The sequence below is a fragment of the Otolemur garnettii genome, unplaced genomic scaffold, assembly GCF_000181295.1.
Source record: "Otolemur garnettii isolate 467f Iridium unplaced genomic scaffold, OtoGar3 scaffold00012, whole genome shotgun sequence".
Taxonomy (NCBI): domain Eukaryota; kingdom Metazoa; phylum Chordata; class Mammalia; order Primates; family Galagidae; genus Otolemur; species Otolemur garnettii.
Genome location: NW_003852407.1, coordinates 12812819 through 12825355, shown reverse-complemented (window position 1 = coordinate 12825355; position 12537 = coordinate 12812819). Strand labels below are relative to the sequence as shown.

At 37.1% G+C, this 12537-nt stretch overlaps 1 pseudogene; it reads right to left on the bottom strand.

Annotated features, from left to right (window-relative positions):
- Window positions 1-3423: 3423 nt before the first annotated feature.
- LOC100949413 lies at window positions 3424-4082 on the bottom strand (annotated as a pseudogene).
- Between the last annotated feature and the right edge of the window lie 8455 nt (window positions 4083-12537).

The following is a 12537-nucleotide window of genomic DNA, read 5'->3' as shown; positions in this document are numbered from 1 at the left end:
AGTTTACCACCGAAAGATTGTAAAAAACTGGTCAATATACAAAAGTGGTGAACATAAGGAACTAGGCCTACTGTACTGAATGTACATTGTGGTACATGTCTGGTCTTTAAAAAATAGATTAACTTAAGTAGGTGGCTAACATAGTGAGGTGGTCAACTGTGGAGGTTCTACTGTATTTCAGTTTAGTCTCTTCTTGTTTGCGTGGTTTGTTGGAGGAAGTTGAATGTTACTGTTGTCTTTGCATCTTAATAGGTAAGGTTCCCACGTCCCAGAACTTCTTTCAGGATTTCTTCTTTATCTTTGATTTTTTGTAGTTTGCATATAAAATGTTGGCTTTTTTTTGTTGCTGCAGTTTTGTATTTGGGGCATTTATCCTGGTTGGTTTTATCTAAGTTTCCTTGACCTGGTGTTTGGTATCTGTCATTAACTTGGGTAAGTTTTCAATCACTGTTGCTTCAAACATGTATTCTATTCCTTTGTCTCCTTCTCATTCTGGTATTCTCATTCATGTCAGTAGCATTTTTCCTAGTTGTTTCATAGTTTCTGAATATTTTGGGTTTTTTTTTTCGGGTTTTTTTTTTTTTGTTTTTCGGTTTGGGGGTTTTTTTTTGGGAATTCCTTCTTGTTCGGGGTTTTTTTTTTTTTTTTTTTTCATTTTTTTATTAGGTTATTCAAGGCCTTTTTTTTTTTTTTTTGTTTTTTTTTTAAGTCAAACATCTCTTTTTATTCTTTTTTATGATTTTTATTTCTCTGTGTACATTGCCCATCTCTTTTTATGTGTGATCTACTTGATCCGTTAGAACCCTTAGCATATTAGTTACAGGTGTTTCCAACTTCCTCTCTGATAATTCTGACATTCCTTCCACATCTGGTTCTGAATCTTTGCGCTGTCTCTGCAAACTGTGTCTTTTACCTTTTAGTAAGCCTAGTAATTTTTTTCTCTTGATAACCAGACATGATGTTCGGGGTAAAAAGAACTACTATAAATAGGCCTTTAATAATGTGGAGGTAAGGTGCAGGGCAGGGGCTTTGTTTTATAGTCTTACTAGATCTCAGTCTTTTAATAACTCTGGTCCATAGAAGAGTGATCTTCACAAGTGTTTCTCAGGTTTATTTCCCCATCATCCCACCTTTTTTTAAGTGGAACAGGATGGTTGGTGTGAACTGGAGTTTTCAATTTCCCTTCCTCCTGGTCTGTTAGGCTTTGATGAAAACCCAGTAGGTTAGACTTTGATTAACTAGTTTCTCCTGAGGGAAGATCTTGTTAAGAAAGACAGTGCTCTGGAATATTTCAAAATGGTTTCTTTTTCCACTCCACCTGCCAAAAGCCCGTGAAGTTTTTTTCTAATATTTACCATGAGAACTTTGTTGCATTCCTGGAAGTAAAACTCACAAAAGTATGCTCCTTTCTGCTCCCCATGTCTGGGTCCTTCAAAGATTTTAACTCTCATATTTTTACCCGGTAATTAATTTTCTCCAATAACTAATCAATTATAATTCAGGTTTTTCTACTCTAGCAATGGTCCTCATGAAGGTTTCTCCTCAGGTATGTTTTGATTCTCTATCTGCTTGTTTCTGTTATGATACTTCTCTTATGGGTTTAATACATTGATTTTTTTCACTTTGTTCAGCTTTTTACTTGTTGTTAGGATGATAGTGACTTCTAAACTTCTTACATGTAAAACCAGAAACTGTTCTTCCATTTCTGCCTCTTTTTAATTTTCTTTTTTAAGATTGTAGTTTGATCCCTTTGCACGTGTCTTTAAAAAAAATAGCTGATTTAATGTCCTTTTCTGTTAATTTCAGCATCTGGGAGATCTCAGAGTCAACTTCTGTTGACTTGTGCTTCCTAGATATGTGCCACATTTTCCTATTTTCTTTCCATACCTGTGCTTTTTGTGTGCTTATGTTTGTTGTTATTATTGCTTTTTTCTTTGTTTTTCATGCATCCTGTACATTATGTAGAGGCTGTGAATTGTCTAATATTTCTACAGAGAATGATTTCTATATTCAAACTTCAAACTTTGCCTCCTGAATATCTCCATAATTATTTTACCTTTCAGCTTCTCTCCTACTTCTAACTTTCTAACCATTCTGTCATCCTCAGACCCTTTTCTCAGGTTCATTAATTCGTTTAGGCTCTAGTTTTGTGCAACTTGGAGGGCTTGCCAATTCGGGAGTGCTCACAGGAAAAATGCTGCAAATTCCCAAATCTTAACATGCTGTACCCAATATTTCAAGAATACAGACCTCTCAAATTTATGCAAATATTTGTTAAATATTATTTTTAGATTTTATAATCACTGTCTGTCAGTGGAATATTCTGACTTAGCTACTCCAAATTGGAGCTCTCTCCCAACTTTTAAAAATGCTATTGCTTCATGTGTAAGACTTGAAATTTCATTTTAGTTTGTTTCTTTCTTGGATTATTTCTTGCACACATAAAGAAATCCTTAATATCCTTCATATACTTGAAGTTTAAAAAATATTCTACTTGTTTCACCTGCTCAAACAGGTAAAGCAGATACATTTAGATACATATTGCTGGATGTGCCTCTTGCTCTTAAGACAAATAGCTGGTTTAGTAGAAATCTTTCCCAGCTTCCGTATCTCCCTTTCAAGCATGTAAGATGAAAGTGTCCACTCGGGAATTTATTAGGACTCGGGTATTTATAATTTCTAAATATTATTAGTTTTTTTTCTAATAATTAACACAAGATCATAAGATCATTACTGTAACCTTTTTACAATGAGGAAATTGAAACTCAAAAAGTATAAGTAACTTAATGAAGATTCTAAAGTGAAAAAGCCACTTTGTCTAAGTCTGAAGACCAAATTTATTCATTTCTACAATGCTCTTCTCTGATTTTTTATAAATTAATCTGACTATTTCTGTGGCAACTTAAAAAATAAAAACATTTTCTGAGCCCATTAACTTCCATTTTAATATCTGTTTGAAACATAATTGTCCCTGATTATTTGTACTACTCTTCCTAATCCATCTCCATTAGGTCTGCAATATATATTGATTCAACTTGAATTTTTACTTTATGATGGTGCAAAAGTGATACCCATTCAGTAGCAACTATATATCTAATGTCCACACAAATGGTGTTTTTCACTTTAAGTACGGTATTCAATAAGTTAGATGAGATATCTAGCACTGTGTGGATAAGATTTCTGTTTGAAGCACATTTAAGCTAGACTAAGTTAAGCTTCAATGTTCAGGAGATTAGGTATATCAAATGCATTCACTTACAAAATTTTCAACACAAGGATGGTTTTATCATGATGCAAACTTTTTGGAATTGAGAAACGTCTGCATTTAGTTCAAACAAGATCTATCTTCTTCATTGCCATTTTGTTGTTGTTGTTTTTGTTCTAGAAGCAGTTTATTGTTGCTTCAAGTTTAAGAACTTTTTATCAATGATAAAAATCAACACCTTCAGACATCTCCCACACAGCCCTACTCAGCTTCTGAATCTTGAATTTTGCAGTCATATCCATGTATTTCTCTCCACTTCAAACAATCATTCCATCCATGATTGTTGGATCAGTCTTAACCTCCAGTTTCAATATTTGGCCTTGACTTAGGAGGCTTTTCAGAACTGTTTGTAATTCAGTGAGAGCAGCTTCTTGTAGAGGAAATGTAGTGGTCACTGTGCAAGGCACCTTTCCACAGGGGGCACTCATCATGGTGGAAAAGGCAGAAATGCCTCCTTGGATGTCACTTAAGCAACCATTTTCTGCAAGCAAATTCATCAGGTTGGATGTGAGGGGAGAAAACCTCTTTTGCCTTGATGTCATTTAGGCTTTTCATTTTAATGGAATGTTTCACATAGGGATTCAAAATAGAAGCAGCCATTTTAGGTTAGTTCTGAAGTTGTGATGCTCCCAATACCTCCTTTTCTACTTGTTCCAGATTAATTTGTTTTGATGCAGCAGAATAAAGAGCAGGGGCATAGCGACCTTCAACACCATATATCTGAACAGCTTGGCACAAGCTTGGCAAATGGCCTGGCCACAGAGGTACTGAAGCATTGCACCTCCCGGGAGATCCCAGACTCTGCTGGCACAGCCATCTTCTCCCAGGTAGCTGTCTTCACCATCACATTTTAATCACGATCTGTGTACCTCTAAGTAACCCAGATTACAAACATATCCAAGAGGAAGAAAGTGGGAGAGAGAGAGTAATTTACTCTGTGTGTTGTCAGAGTCAATCCTTAGGTATTAAGTATTAATCACCTACCTTAATTATTCTTAAATAAAGATCCAGATATAGGCGTGTGGCAGGCTTATTGCAGAGGGAAAGAATAAGGACAGAATTCTCACAATTCTGCAGGTTCAGGGGAATAATAGACTATAGAGATACTATCTTTCCTACAGGCCCAAATGAGGGGCATTTTTTAAAAGCACATTCAGCAGGCTTCAGGCTATGTAGAGTCCCTGGATATGTTTGTGTAAAACAGTGTGTGGAAGAAGAGGGTTTTGGGGAAGTCTAAATGATCTAATGGTAACTATTTGCTGCACTCTTTTCTCTGATGGTTACACGAACTGGTGCAATTCAGGCTGAGAGCACCTGGAAGGAAATGCCCAGGCAGACACTTGCCATTGAAATATGGTCGGAGAGCCATTCCTGCCTGTAAGTATCACCCTGTTATTTTCTTTAGGGTTTTCTGCCCCAAACCAATCAACCGGAAGCCCAATTCAAGAAGGCATCTTTACAATCACAAGCTGTGGGAAACGCAGTTGGTTCAATGGGATCTAATTTGTCTTCTGTAGAAAAAAAAAAGATAAAGGAAAAAAAAGAAAAAAGAAAAGAAAAAACAACTCAGAGCAGTGGGGATTAACAGAAGCCGAGCCGACTGCATACAGCATGTTTGTGGTAATAAACAACAATGTTATTAGCAAATATAAAGCCCGTGATAAACAATGCCATGATGTTCTATTCACCCTAATAGGCAGGAGCAGATAATTGGGACAAATAAAGTGCTAAAACAGTCTCTAACCACCTTTCTGAGCGTCTCTCCGAATGAGTGAGTCGCCTGCATGCTGCATGGCGCAGCGGTAGCCTGGGATACCAGCTTTTGTGTTTCACTAAAAGAATATGCTCCCGTTGCTAATGGAAAACAACAGAAGCTAAAGACGATTGCTGGGATTGTCAGATCTCCTTTTTTTTTTTTTTTTTTTAAAGTGGTAATGAGTATACGAGAGACAATTCCACACATTAATCAAAGGCAGCAGAGAGTTGTTTGGAATACATTGCTGATTGAAGTCTCCAAGACTTCCAGCCATGGAGGCTTTTCAGTCTAAACTCAGAGCTCAGCTGTTTCATGTGGCAATTTCTTATTTCCACCCACCCTTGACAAACTGTCTTGTCCCAGCAATGGACTTTTTTGAACAAGACTTTCTTATTCTTCTTTAGGGCATCATTCTGACAGTTTCTGCATTTTTCTTTGGTTGTTTTGGTTTACACTGTAGATGAGAGTTTGGCACAGCTGATGTGTGATGTTCTTTCTCTGGTGTTAGTGAAAGGTAATAATTGTCCAACTTTGCCCTCAGTGTCTCCTTTTTTGGTTTAAAACTCCAGGAACTGGTTGAAGTAATATAAAACTCTGAAGTCACTGATGTTGAAAATTCTTGAAGTTATTTAGGCCTATGGAGCAAGTAAGACTGATTAAAATTGAACGATAGATGAATTTCATTCATTCGTTCATAATTCAACAAATATTATTGAGTGCCTATAATATACCAGGCACTGTTTATTCTTGTTTTTCCATTTATATTTTGGACCCTTGTCTCCCTTACTGTAGCAATAATCACGGTTTAATTATCTTACATTAAAATAAAAACATTTATATGCTTCACTTTTGAATGAAATATTTCTCATCTCAAACTCACCACATCCAAAAATATCATCTTGAGCCACATGTATCAGGATGTAGATAATAAGAGAAGAGGGAAAGATACTGAGGATAAAAACTTATTTCAGGCTCACAGATGTACAGTTGCTTAAACCTTGAAAAAGAAGTAAGTAAAACCAAAACAAAAAGAAAAAAAACAAACAATGAAAAACAAGAACCAAAAAACCCAAGAGATCTGTGATTCTGTGATATTAAGTAAGTTATGCCAGTGGTGTAAATAAACTGCATCTCCCCACTGGTAAACAATAATAATAAAATTTAAAAAAATGAAAATTTAAAAAGTATATATTTGATCTTTATTCATAGTTCCTGGCAAGAAAGTCTCAGACTATTTTAACTCCCCAAGTGACGGGGGTGAGAGGAGCAAATTTTGTTATTCATAACAAGCATTTTATAACGGTACCTGACTTTATGTTAATCAGGTCACTGTTGGATGACAGGGACTGCTTGCCAAAGGAACCAACCATATAGGATCAGAGGTTTAGAACTTTCAGCCTAACCTCCCACCTACTTGCACCCCACACTTCTGGAGAGGGGAAAAGGGCCGGAGATTGCATTAATCATCAATGGCCTATGATTTAATCCATCATGCCCACAAAATGGAACCTCTATAAAATCCTAATTAAGGAGGATCAGAGAGCCCCTGGGTGGGAGAACACATTCACATGCTGAGAGAATAGTACATTCTCTCTCCACAGGAACAGAATCCCTGAGTTCCGAACCTTGCTGGGCCTCAGTCCTGTGTTCCTTGTCATCTGACTTTTCATTTTTGTCCTTTGTAATATTGCTTTAAATAAACCCGTGTTTACTTGAGATCTGTAAGCTATGGTAGCAAATGAACAAATATGAAGGCAGGACTGTAGGAGCTTTTGAGTCAGACAGAAGTGTGCGTACCTTTAGACCTGCTACTCCCAGAGTGGCATCTGCACTAGAGAGGAGTCTGTGGGACTGATCCCTTCCTTAACCTACAGACAGCTGTCAGATCAGAATAACTTCCACTCACTATCAATTTGTATCTGATTCAAACAACTGATCTGGAATGCAGTGAGAAATGTCTATTCCATTGCCTAGAGGCCTAAAACAGATCCGGCCAGAGGGTTGTGAGCAATGCACTGGTGCAGCTGGTGGATAGAGAGAGTTCATATTGTAATAATACAATAACTCCCAGCACTTACTGTTAAAATTGAATTAAATCGAAGGACACCCCATTGGTGTATGGAGAGTTGGAGGATTGGTAGGTGTGGAAGAAAGCACCCACACATGTGTTGTCAGAAGTGTTGTGAATAGAGAAAAAGATTTTCCTCCCTTTAAGCTGAAAGCTAGAAGATAGTAAATTTAGAATTGATTCACACAGAAGAAGACATTCAAATGGGGAACTAGAATTCCAAAGTGGTTTAGGAATTGTCCAGGTCACAAGCTGATGAACTGGTGAATCCAGAAACAACTGTTATTTCAACAGGAGTGCATATTTCTTTTTCTGCACTAGTTCAGTGAAATAAAGCATTGTCTTTAAAAACAGAAAAATTCAAGTATTTATTTAAGACATGGCCATTATTCCTGGAATGGGCCTCCTAAATAAAGGAAGGGTGACATTGAATTATTATTTGCTTGGAGAAGACATTATTTTCAACTGCATTAAAATCATGCTGAGGGTAGATGTGACTCAAGGAAAGAAGAGAAATGGGAGATTTTGTTTAATTTTGTTCAATATGACAAACTTATTATTTTTATTATTGGAATTTTTATATCCTGCATATTTAAGCTTTTCTCAAAAACAAAAAAATCCTTTCAAAAAGTCGTAGATAACATTGGGAATATTTCTTTTCTATATTACCAGTGTTCTACATAGATTTCAACATATTTAATCTCTATGAATACTGTGTTAAATGCTATGATTCTGTTTACCTAATGCAGTGCTAAATGCCTTTTTAAAGGTATATTAAAAAAGATATATAACACTACATATTTATTGAAGTTTTAAAATCGTATTATTACAGAAAAAAAAAAAAAAGACACAACACAGGGTAACCAGAAAGTTCATGTGCAATTTAATGGGGGGGAGGGTCACAATGTATGGCACACTTCTTGGGGGCGAGACACAATTATAAGAGAGTCTTTAACAAATGCAATCAGTGTGTCCTAAATCTTTGTACTTTCTATGAATCCCAAACAATAAAAAAAATGGGAAAAAAATTACACACTATTTTAAATTGCACATAAATTTTATGGCCACCCTGTATACCACTTGGACCACAAAGCCAAATGAAAAATTAAGTGAAATTCAATGGAGTAATCTTGAATTCAAATAACTAGGCATTAAAAAATCACTTGCATTGTAAGAGATGATTTATGATATCATTCATCCTTGTATTCCATTAGTGAATATAGAAATACATGAAGTGAGGACAAGTGGGGGCCCTTTGATAATGCAGAACCATGGTATTGTGACCATTATGACTGGATACATGATTTGGTCTCTTTGTACCTGCTGGTCTGTTGACTTTTCACTTGTGCCTCCATCAATCAGGCAACCTTTCCTCCTGTATTGCCTCCATGGAATTCTATGACATTCTTCAAGGCACTGTGGACTCTTCCTATCCATGTTAGGGCACATGCTGGGCTCTCCCTCCTCTAACCTGTAGCTTTTACCAAGGTCAGTATCACTCATTTTATGCTGAGAATATATGGCTTTGTATACCTTTTCAGAAATCAGCCTCCAATGAAATTGTAAGCAATTTTCCTGCCTACATTTGGTATAATGACACAAGCACATAAAGTGTTCAATAAATGCTTACTGTGGCTTATTGTTTTATTGTAAGAGGGACTCTATATCAACCAACTGCATCAGTTCATTGCTCACCACCCTCTGGCCAGATCTGGCCCAGGCCTCTAGGCAAATAGAACAAGATTTCCTCACTGCAGTCCCAGCTTAGTTGTTTGAATCAGATACAAATTTATTGTGAGTAGAAGTTGTTCTGATATGACAGCTGTCCAGTGTCTTGTTTGTGGGGAGAGAAAATGAGAACAAGTTGACTGAATTCTTTTTTCTGATGGGCCAAGGGATAAAAAGTGGAGAAAACAGGAAGCTCAGTCTGAGCTCTGTGCTGTGCTCAGCCTTGTCAAGGAAGCAAGGTGGCATGTCCACAGTCTCTTTAAACAAAGTGGTGACAAATTCTGACAGGAAAGTAAAAAAAAAGAACAGTGGTATTCCCATATCTTCTTTGCATTAATAGATGACACAGGTCTCCAAAGCTGTTGTTTTACCAGCATTTTTCACAGACACTAAAATTCATCTTCCAATGTGAAATCGCTATCAAAACAATCTGCATTTGAGATCTTACTAGTGAAGTTCACGGATTTTTCTCAAGATGCAAGTTTATTATTTTACTTTATTCTCAGCAATGGAAAACATGACCTTTCTCTCTCTTGCTTCCTCTTAGCATCATGGATTGGTAAATACATTCTGTTTTTCCATAGATATTTTGTTATTATCACCATATTTCCACAGCAGAAAATATGAAGAGGGAGAAAGAGCAAAAAAATGAAATATAAAATAAGGAAAAGAAAGAAAAATGCAGAATATCAGTCAGGCTTGAAGAGGTTCCCCTAAGAATAGATTACCTAGTCTAATGTTGTGGAAAAATGACTGCTATACATCAGCAGAAGAGGTCAGGAAATTAAATTTTATGTGTCCTCTCCGGAAAAAAAAAAGAGTTAGGCAGAAAAATAGAATCCTTCATGGCTTGGTAAAAAATTTTGAACATTTCAATACTGTTTTACAAAAAAAAAAAAAAAAAATAGGACAAAACAAAATAAAAACACCACCTCATAGTAGAAGTGGTCACAAATTAGGGAACAAGCTAAATTGTCTACCCCATAATGAGAGAATGTGTTTGAAGGTCATGTGGCTTCCACGTATGTGGTCCAGTCCCACGAGGTGATAGGAAAGTGGCAGCAATATTTTGGAAAGTGTTCAAATTTTGTAAGATAAGGGTAGGAGGAAAAACTTTGGCATTCACTAAAATTATTTTTAGCAACTTTAGGAAATAATACCTTGGACCCAATGGTTTATGGAACTGAAGGCATATTATCTACTTACAAATTTAAGTAAAATTCTTTTAAAATGCTGCTCTTGTGAAGAGGCTGACTACTCCCTTTCTCTTCCTAGTGACCTTGCCCTGCTTCTCAGGTGATTGTTCTGAGTCACTTAATGATTTTACCTTTCTTACTTTCTCCATGTAATTCAGATGAAGCCATGCCACTTCTCTTCTTGCCAAGAATAACTAATTTATTTGTAACACTCAAATAACTTTACCATTTTCTATCCAGTTACAGAATTTGGTCCATTCAAAGTAACTACATCAGGCTGGGCATGGTGATTCATGCCTGTAATCCTAGCTCTTTGGGAGGATGAGGCCAGAGGATTGCTTGAGCTCAGGAGTTCAAGAATAGACTGAGCAAGAGCAGGAACCCATCTCTACTAAAAACCAGAAAAAATAGCTAGATGTTGTGATGGGCACCTATAGTCCTAACTACTCAGGAAGTAGAAGTAAGAGGATGGTTTGAGCCCAGGAGCTTGAGGTTGCTGTAAGCTATGATAATGCTGAGCACTCAACCCAAGGCAACAGTGAGATTCTGTATCAGAAAGAAAGAAAGAAAAGAAAGAAGGAAGAAGGGAGGTAGAGAGGGAGGGAGGGAAGGAAGGAAGGAAGGAAGGAAGGTAGGTGGGGGGGGAAGAGGAAGAAAGAAAAGAAAGAGAACATGACTATATCACCTTAAAATTGCCATTCTTTGGGCGGTGCCTGTGACTCAAAAGGTAGGGCACCAGCCCCATATGCTGGAGGTTGTGGGTTCAAACCCAGCCCCGCCCCCCCCAAATTTAAAATAAATAAAAAAAAAGATTGCCATTCTTTCTATCAACCCGCCCCGTTTGTGCACAATATATACTAACCTCTTAATAATGACAAATAATGACAAAATACCCACAGCAGTTTGAGGCTAATTCTCCTGTGATTTTCTGCCTTTAATCTTCCCCAATTTTGATGACCTAACTTGGAAAATCAGAAGTGAGATCTCCAGCATCCACTTTCTCATCTCTTATGATCTTGTCTATCAGGTTTTTTCAGTCTGATTTCTTCTCCCATCTAGTGTAGGAGATGGAAGTTTTTCTTTTTCAGAAGAGCAGTAACTCAACAGTCAATGCTTGCATTATATTTTCATTCTCCTCGACTTACAACATTACTGTTACTGTCCCCAACTCTGTGAACACTCTCACATCCAGTATTTCACAATAAAACCCTTTCCTCTGCCTTCCATCTAATCCTTTTCTACTTCTTTTCTTTCTGTTAAACATACACATTCCCCATGTTCAGGAGTGAGATAAAAGCTAGTTCTTTTCCGCTTATCCTTTTGTCTCCATTTCTCACAGTGAAGAAACTTCTAACAAATTCTACTTCTTGAGAGGTAATGAAGCCACGTGGTTGAAAGCATGGGTACTGAAGATCATGTGGCTCAAGACCATCCTGTTTTGGCAGGTTTTTATCCATGGAACTCTAAGCAGTCACTTAACCTCCCTAGCCTCACCTTTTAAATTTCAGAAAAATAATGACCACATCTAAAATCTATTGAAAAAAATAAACAGAAAAATTTATGGTAAACATTTATCATCAAACCTAGTACACAGTAATTTTTGAATAAATTGTTTTATCCTCTGATTTCATACCATCACCTGTCCTGGTTCATGCCCTCATTATAATTCCCTTAGTACATTATAGTGACCTCTTTCATTCATGGCTTTTCCATTTCCTTGCTCTTTGTATCCATGCCCACCCATCCACCCTTGCACAAATCATCTGTCACCTTGATCCCATTCTCTTTCATTCTTAACAAAATAATACTCTACTGCTTATAAAATAAAGTTCTGGCTGGGCTTCTGTGGCTCAAGCAGCTAAGGCGTCAGCCACATACACCTGAGCTGGAGGGTTTGAATACAGCCCTGGCCTACCAAACAACAAGGACGGCTACAACCAAAAAATAGCCGGGCATTGTGGTGGGTGCCTGTAGTCCCAGCTACTTGGGAGGTGGAGGCAGGAGAATCACTTAAGCCCATGAGTTGGAGGTTGCTGTAAGCTGTGATGTCACAACACTCTACCCAGGATGACAGTTTGAGGCTCTGTCTTAAAAAACAAACAAACAAACAAAAAAAAAAAACCAGTTCAAATAATTTAGTCTTGAACGCATCCCAATGTGGCACTGACTTCCATTCTCTATATGGTTATTCCATTTTCTGTATGGTTATTTTGACCTCCATATAACCAGTGTTCAAAAGTAGATCAGATTTATCTAATGTCCTCCGAATATACTGCACAATTGTTGGCATCCATGGTATTTTACTGGTTATATTTTCTAAAGCAGTGGGGTCACAACCCCTTTGAGGTCTCTTGTATATCAGATATTTACATTATGATTCATAATAGTAGCAAAATTACAGTTATGAAGAAGCAATGAAAATAATTTTATGATTGGGGGTCACCACAACATGTATTAAAGGGTTGCGGCATTAGGAAGGTTGAGAACTACTGTTCTAGAGGCAGGGCCACCACCTGAATCATTT